This window comes from Oryza glaberrima, chromosome 6 (genome assembly GCF_000147395.1).
Source record: "Oryza glaberrima chromosome 6, OglaRS2, whole genome shotgun sequence".
Classification (NCBI taxonomy): Eukaryota; Viridiplantae; Streptophyta; class Magnoliopsida; order Poales; family Poaceae; genus Oryza; species Oryza glaberrima.
In genome coordinates this window covers 10,758,247-10,766,237 of record NC_068331.1, presented here as the reverse complement: position 1 = coordinate 10,766,237, position 7,991 = coordinate 10,758,247, and positions in this window count along the sequence as shown.

Here is a 7,991-nt window from a genome sequence, read left to right as displayed (position 1 = left end):
TAGACACTAAATAAAGCATCTGGGATCCATTGGCAGAATCATAGGTATCAATATTAGGTCAGCTAGAAGAGCAGAGCATATTTAGAGAAAAGAATGACATCTATTAGGTCTTGTTCAGTTACTAGGGATTAAATCCCCAAGGGGAAGCAAACCAGGGAGGGATTGAGTGAATCCCACCATGTCACTTAAACCCTGTGGGGATATAAATTCCTTTCTCCTAATCCCTCTATTAATGGAAACCCTGTGTTCGGTTATCAATTTTTTTTTTTGCTACTGATCAATAGGAACAGCCGAACAACCACCCTACAATGCTTATGTGCATTAAAATGTGACAGACATGTGTGACGAATGATCATGAACCAAAACAAAATGTAATTTTTTAATGGCCGATGATCAAGAGCATCAATGCATATATCAACTACATTTGAATGCTCATTTCAACTGCACGTTTCGATATCCGTAAAATCTTTTGCTGATGAGCAACTGCGGAATACATACAAATCTTCATCCAAAAATTCAACACAAACTGGCTGTCAACACGAACTGGCTGTCCAGGTTGTACTGAAATTCTAAACAAATGAGCATTGTACTAATACCCAACCAACAGTGACCCCTCCTTCCCTGTGCTGTGCACACTGCTCAAAGAAAATTAATGATCCTACTAGTATCTCACAGATCATTCGAAATGCAAATGCATGCATACATGTTAATTTAACCTGTCCTTTTCGTTTTCTTGATCAATGCTGGGGCAAAACATATTTACAGGTGCAGGCTTGCAGCTAGCATGCATGGGGCAAAACAGATTTACAGTGCAACACTGTGATGAGTCGCGATTAAACAGTCAGATCAGATGACAAACTATGCCAATTTATGAAACACCAACTTATATTACCTTTTTTTAGATAATTAACACCAACTTTTATATTACTTGTAACAATGTAAGCAAAGAATGCCATGAAATATAACTGAAGAAATCAAGAAATCCAACAATGTGCAGCAATCAATCGATTACTAGAGATTAGCTAGCTAAGCTCAGTAATTAAGAGAAAGGAATTCATATAAGAGACTTCGCGGAGAACTCTATCAGTTTCTATTTGGTTACCGAAGCTAAATGGACCCGAGCTGTTGATGACCGAATAGAAAGGTTTATTTTCAATGGCAAGTCCTAGATGATGTAGGCTTTGCTTCCTCAGCATTAAACCAATCTTCAGGATTCTCAAGCGTTTCAGCTATTTCTAGATCAACCAAAAGCTCATAACTTCGTTTATTCTTCGGTTACCATATCTTTGAATGACAAAGTGCCCGGGAAGAAAGATCTAGATGTCTATCATCATCTATCTCTATATCTAAATATGGAAGAACCCTCGAAGCCTGTCCCCGACGACGATGCCCCCTGGGCGAAAGGAAAGGGGCCGCCATTCTCTTTCTTTCCTCAATCGTTCCGATCATTTCTCTCATTCCCTTTTGTTTGTTTGGTGGGGCCCCGGGTTGGTTCGTTTATTCTTTTCCATGTATTAGATTATTTGTCCGAGCCATATCAAATTAAAAATATCTAAAATCAAATTCAATATAGAAATTGGAATAGATTCTTTTAGAAAACATATATATATCGATCAAGGATGCTGAAGACATCCCAGCATATTGAAGTACCTAATTATCTACTGGCCCATCCAAGAACCAAGGGAGGAGGAAATCTAGGTGACACATCAATGGGAAAGAAGACAAATTCAAGAATGCCGCTGTTTACACTCAAATTTGGCACCTAGGGATAAAATAGGAAAAATTGCCAAAGTTTGGAAATCTGCCGGTTTCCTCCGAGTGGGCCAGTTTGACCGCCATGTGTTGGCCGGTCAGACCGCCGGTCGAAGGCCGGTCAGACCGGCGGTATGTGGCCGGTCTGATCGGTAGAGCCCGAGTTCGGGTCTGTTTCGCCGGGTCTCGAGGTTTCCTTGCTCGGGAAGGCATGTTTCGGGTTTCCTTTGAATTCTATCCTGAGTTGGACGTGGAGAAGGGCCTGTAGAGGGCAAGACCAACTCCCATATAAGGGACATGGCCGGTTCAATTATAACTAACCAATCTACAATCAATCAATCGAATCGTTTTTCATATTGCTTTTAGTTTTCTCTTAGTTTGTCCATCTTTGTCGATTTGCGCCGTAAATCGTCCGCCGCCGCTGTGAGAGTGCGACACCTCTTTGTAGGTTTGTCCTGAAAACCTTCTATTTTGCCAATGAGACGGGTAGTTATCTAGAATCGGCTCTGCTAGCCGGTTTTGTTATCAAAACCCATCTTGATTTAGCTTTCGCTAGATCGAGGTGGTTGGTGACTATAGGATCACCGCAAGGCGTTTAGGTGCTGCGATCGTGCTTGTCAACTTGTCACAAAAAGTTGCCAACACGATTTTTGGCGACTCCACTAGGGACATCTGCTCAACGTCAACTCAACTTCGACCTCACCATGACGAAGCCGCCGTCATCCAAGGCAGAGGTGGAGCTGGCCAATGTGATACCAATCACATTTGATGATTTCAAAGGGGAAGATCGCAAGTCCATGGAGGAGTACATTAAGGAGATCACACAGGAGGCGCTGATGAGGGCGTGCACCAGGACTCGTCAAGGCGTGATCATCAAGCCTGAGCCGTGTCCTAAGCCTACTTACGATGTGGTAAGTAATGAGGAGGTAACACAATTTATCCAACAACACATTGCATCTACAATAGATTCATCTATGATTACTTTGAATAATAAGTTAAATGCATCTATTCAGAATCATGTTGAAGGATTTTTGAGGACTAGATTCGGCCCTCTCGTGGCCGATTTTATGTTCAAAGACAAAGCCTCTACCAGTGCTAGCCAAGCCCCTATTGATCAGATAAGTAGTATAACCAATGGGGCGAAAACACAACAGCACGGCGAGGGGTGGGCAGCGCACACAGCCGGTCTAACCGGGCCTGGTGGCTGGTTAGACCGCGATGTCGCTGTCGGTCAGACCGGCCAGACGGCCGGTCAGACCGGGTATTACCCCGGCGGTCAGACCGGAACTCAGGCCGGTCTGACCGCGCCTCTGGACGTCGGTCAGACCGGGTCTTGGGCCGGTCAGACCGGCGCAATCATCCCAATTCAGGGGGTAGATCCAATGACAAATAATGCTTATTTGTATCATATTAGAACATTTGATTTCCCTGTATCTACTGCCACTACTTGTCCCCAAATTCTCCTACATGTTCCTAATGCTTATAATGATGTTTCTAGGGGGTATCCTCCCGATACTAGGCAAGGCCAATATAATTATATTGCGCCGCAACCACAACCTATTAGGCCACCAAACCCACCACCAAACCAACATAGGCCTGATAATATGGAGGAATTGATTAGTGGAATCATTAGGGATAAGTTCGGGATTGAAGCTAGGAATCGTGCTAAGGTTTACCAAAAGCCGTATCCTGACTATTATGACAACATACCATATCCTCGTGGTTATAGGGTTCCCGAATTTACCAAGTTTAATGGTGAGGATAGTAGGACCACATGGGAGCATGTAGGTCAATTCTTAGTGCAATGTGGAGAGGCTAGTAGTTCCGATACTTTTAAATTGCGCTTGTTTTCTTTATCTTTGTACGGTACTGCTTTTACATGGTTTACTTCTTTACCGGCAAATTCTATACATACTTGGGCTCAATTAGAACAAAGGTTTCAAGATTATTTCCATACTGGTGAAACTGAGTTTAGGTTATCTGATTTAACATCAGTTAAGCAAAAGTATAATGAATCTGTCATAGGTTTAGGGATGTTAAAAGCCGATATTATAGTTTAAACATAATTGATAGAGATTTGTCTGATCTTGCTTTTAATGGTTTAATTGCTCCTATTAAAGAAAGATTAGATGCTAGCCAACAATTTCTTGATGTTAGTCAACTCGTTCAAAAGGCTCTAGCTCAGGAAAGCCGGGTTAAGGATAGCAAAAAATTTGTTAGACCATATGAGAAGAAGCCTAATGTTAATTCAATTGATTACCATGAGGCTAGTGATAGTGAAGGTGAGGGTGATCATGATATGTATGTTGCCTGCCGCTGAGCCGTGTGTGCCGCTGCCGATTCCTCCACCCGATTCGCTCGATTCTCTGAGCCGTTTCTTGAATTAGTTGAGGGGATTTGTTTCCCTTATCCTCCTCTATCTCTTCCCCCAAAAAACCGACTTTATCCCTTTGAATTCGACGCGAATTTGGATTCGTTTTCGAGTTTATGTCTCCACCAAACCCTAGGTTTTCCCGGCGCGATTCCTTGCGTTCCAAGCCTGATCTCTCTCTCCCGTGGCTATAAATAGAGTCCCCTCCCTCTCCTCTTTCGGCCGCCACCTCTCCCTCTCTATGTCGTCGCTTGTAGCGCCGTCCCTGTGTTCGCCTTCTCTCTCCGCCGCCGGCAGCTGCTCCAGCCGCCGTTTGCCGCCGCCTCAGCCGACGCCCTCCTATGCCGCCACCTCTCTCGGCTCCGCAAGGTCAAGAGCAAGCCCGGCAGCCGGTTCCCCTGCGCCGAAGACCCCGAGAAGCCCATCGTCGCCATCAACCCGAAGCTCGCCGTCGTGTTTTGATCTCCGGCGAGGCTCTGCTGCTCCTCCCGTCATCGCCAAGCTTCGCCGCCGCCTCCATTGGATTCGCAGCTGCGAAGTGAAGCCTGGCCACCCCTGCAATGTCGCCGAAGGTCGCCGAAACACCGTCGCCGCCGTGGACAGTACCTCGCCGCCATCCCGTTCTCGTCGCCGACCATCTTCCATCGCTATCCGTCATCACGTAAGTGTTGGTAAGAATTGCCATCGCCTTCTCTACCTCCCGGTGCCCTCCGTTCGCATTATTGTGTCGTGGTTCGCCGGCAACCGCCGCTCCTATGTCGTTCACCGGTGTAGTTTATCCCTAGGGTCTTAATCCAATATAATCCAATCCGTGGTTGGTCTAGCATTGTCATCTCCGTGTGTTGCTGCCGGAACGTTGTCATCATCCCTTCCTCTCTGATCGCTTTGGTTCGGTGAGACTTCTATCCGTTCTCTCTTTTCAATGGCATATTATTTCTTTTTAATATATGTCATCTACCAAATATAATCTAATATTTTCCGGAGTTTGTTTTAATCTTTTCTCTCAGTTATAAATCATTTGTAAATGGTTTAATTAATTTGGAATAGTCTTTTCTTTAATAGGTTTAATTGGAATTAAATCTTGTAAAATTCGTAATTAATTTATATGAAATCGGAATGAGGCCGTTCAAGTCTCATAATTCATCTAAAATCATGATCTACATATTTGTTTACTTTTATGTACTATTTATTTGGTTTTTATTAGTCTTTTTCTTTGTTTTGCGTGTTAGCTTGTCGTTTCCGTCGTTGCGAAGGCAAGTCACACAGATCCTAAACACAATTCCTTTGATCATGTTGATCCTATATTTAAATTCTCTATTTATTTCAACTGTGCATTTATTTTCGAATGTCATCGGGTGGTGTGAACCTATTCCTTTGTTATGGCCAATTTACATTGAATACCCTATTCCTTGATACCTTGGGTAACAAATTGATTAGCTTGAACCTTATATATTGGTTTGGTTCAGCTAATAGCTATATATATATACATATATATATATATATGTATATATATGTATATATATGTATATATATGTATATATGTATGTATATGTATATATGTATGTGTGTGTGTGTGTGTGTGTATGTATGTATGTATATATATAATTGCTTAGCCATGCTTAGAAACATTAGCTCATTAATGGGATGAATCACACTACATTATTACTTATGGTTATATTTAATTGTGGCTCACGATGGTTAATCGTGTTATGATAATTAACTGATAATTAAAATTTGATTAATGGTGGGTTGTGAGCACATGGTTTTGAAGGTCGTGCTCATGACAATTAAGGACCGGTTCGCGAGCTACTGTTGTGAGACATTAACCGTACCAACCACAAGCCAGCGTGGGCAACGGCTTTACCTTTTGTATAGCATGGTTCTTTACGGGGTGCCAGACTGAGAAGCGGTGAGAAGTCCATGGGGGTCGCTGGGGAGTCCATGCCTCTGGTTATATTTATAGAGGGGGTGATTATGATCCAGGAATGGTGCATTGTGGTGAGTTGTGTTGTGCAGAGGGTATTGTCACAACCTCTATTTCGAACAATGTTACAAATCGCTTTGTCAGATGAAGAAATGACCCAAATAAAAATTATAGATCTTGGTGTGTTATACCACTTTGTTGTTGATGAGTTTTCCATTTGAAATCATTTAGTACTTGTAAATATTGTTCGGAGTTGTCATAATTTGAAATTCAAATTCAAATTATTGAAACAAAGTCATCTAGCAAAATGACCGAAACAAAAGTTGTACATATTGATGAGTTATACAACTTTGTTGTTGATGACTTTTTCAGTTGAAATCATTTATTACATAAAAATGTTATTTGAAGTTGTCATAATTTGAAATTCAAATTTTATATAGGTTAATCAAACTCAAATGGAAAAATAACCAAAATAAGATAGGTATATCTCAATAAGTTATACAACTTTGTTTCTGACAACCTTTTCACATAAGTTCATTTAGTAAGATAAAATTCGATTCGAAGGTTACTGGCCAGCCCTTTTGCTCATCCCTCTCCGAGAAGTCCATTTTGCCTCCTTCCTTTCAATTAATTTCAAAATGTTAAACCTTCGAATCGAATTTTATCTTACTAAATGAACTTATGTGAAAAGGTTGTCAGAAACAAAGTTGTATAACTTATTGAGATCTACCAATTTTATTTTGGTTATTTCTCCATCTGAGTTTAGTTGACCTATATAAAATTTGAATTTCAAATTAGGACAACTTCAAAAACATTTTCAAATAATAAACGATTTCAACTGAAAAAATCATCAACAACAAAATTGTATAAATCATCAATATCTACAACTTTTGTTTTGGTCATTTTGCTATATGACTCTGTTTCAATGATTTGAATTTGAATTTCAAATTATGACAAGTGCAAACAATATTTTCAAATATTAAATAATTTCAACTGAAAAAGTCATCAACAACAAAGTTATATAAATCATCAATATCTACAACTTTTGTTTTGGTCGTTTTGCTATATGACTCTATTTCAATAATTTGAATTTGAATTTCAAATTATAACAACTTCAAACAACATTTTCGAATACTAAATGATTTCAACTGAAAAAGTCATCAACAACAAAGTTGTATAAATCATCAATATCTACAACTTTTGTTTTGGTCATTTTGGTATATGACTATGTTTCAATAATTTGAATTTGAATTTCAAATTATGACAACTGCAAACAACATTTTCAAATACTAAATGATTTCAACTGAATAAGTCATCAACATCAAAGTTGTATATAACTCATCAATATCTATAACTTTTATTTTGGTCATTTCTTCATCCGATAAAGTGATAGTAACATTGTTCATAAAATTTACATATCTCTTATATGATTTTGAAGTATTTAAATCGCGACGAAATTGCTATAACGTCACAGGTTTTGGGCCGGTTTAATTAGCAAAATTAGAGACTGTCACGGATTATGGGCCTTGTATCCATAGTTCCATATCCGTGATGATCTCTAAAAACATCACGAAAATTTCGTCACAGATTAAATATATTCTTGTAGTGGAGATTACCTTTGTTTGTTGTGTATCCCACTAATTTGTCAGAGGTAGACGGCAGCCGGTGACAACCCTGAATCCCGTCCTACTAATCCTCCACGTTTGGGTACATCATAGAGCTATAGCAGGAACCATGCTGGCAGACCAGCAGGGGTCTGTGCCCGAAGCAATAGATAGGAAATTACCTTTAACTTAGCTTAGATAATTAAAACATATAGAAAATCCTTTCTAGCCTAGCCAGCTTACCAATAGTTGTTATCCTTAAACTGTCTTAGCCTTAGGTAGATTACACATGTTCCCTGAGTTCGATATCCTTTTAGGGTCACCGAAGGTGATGTACTAC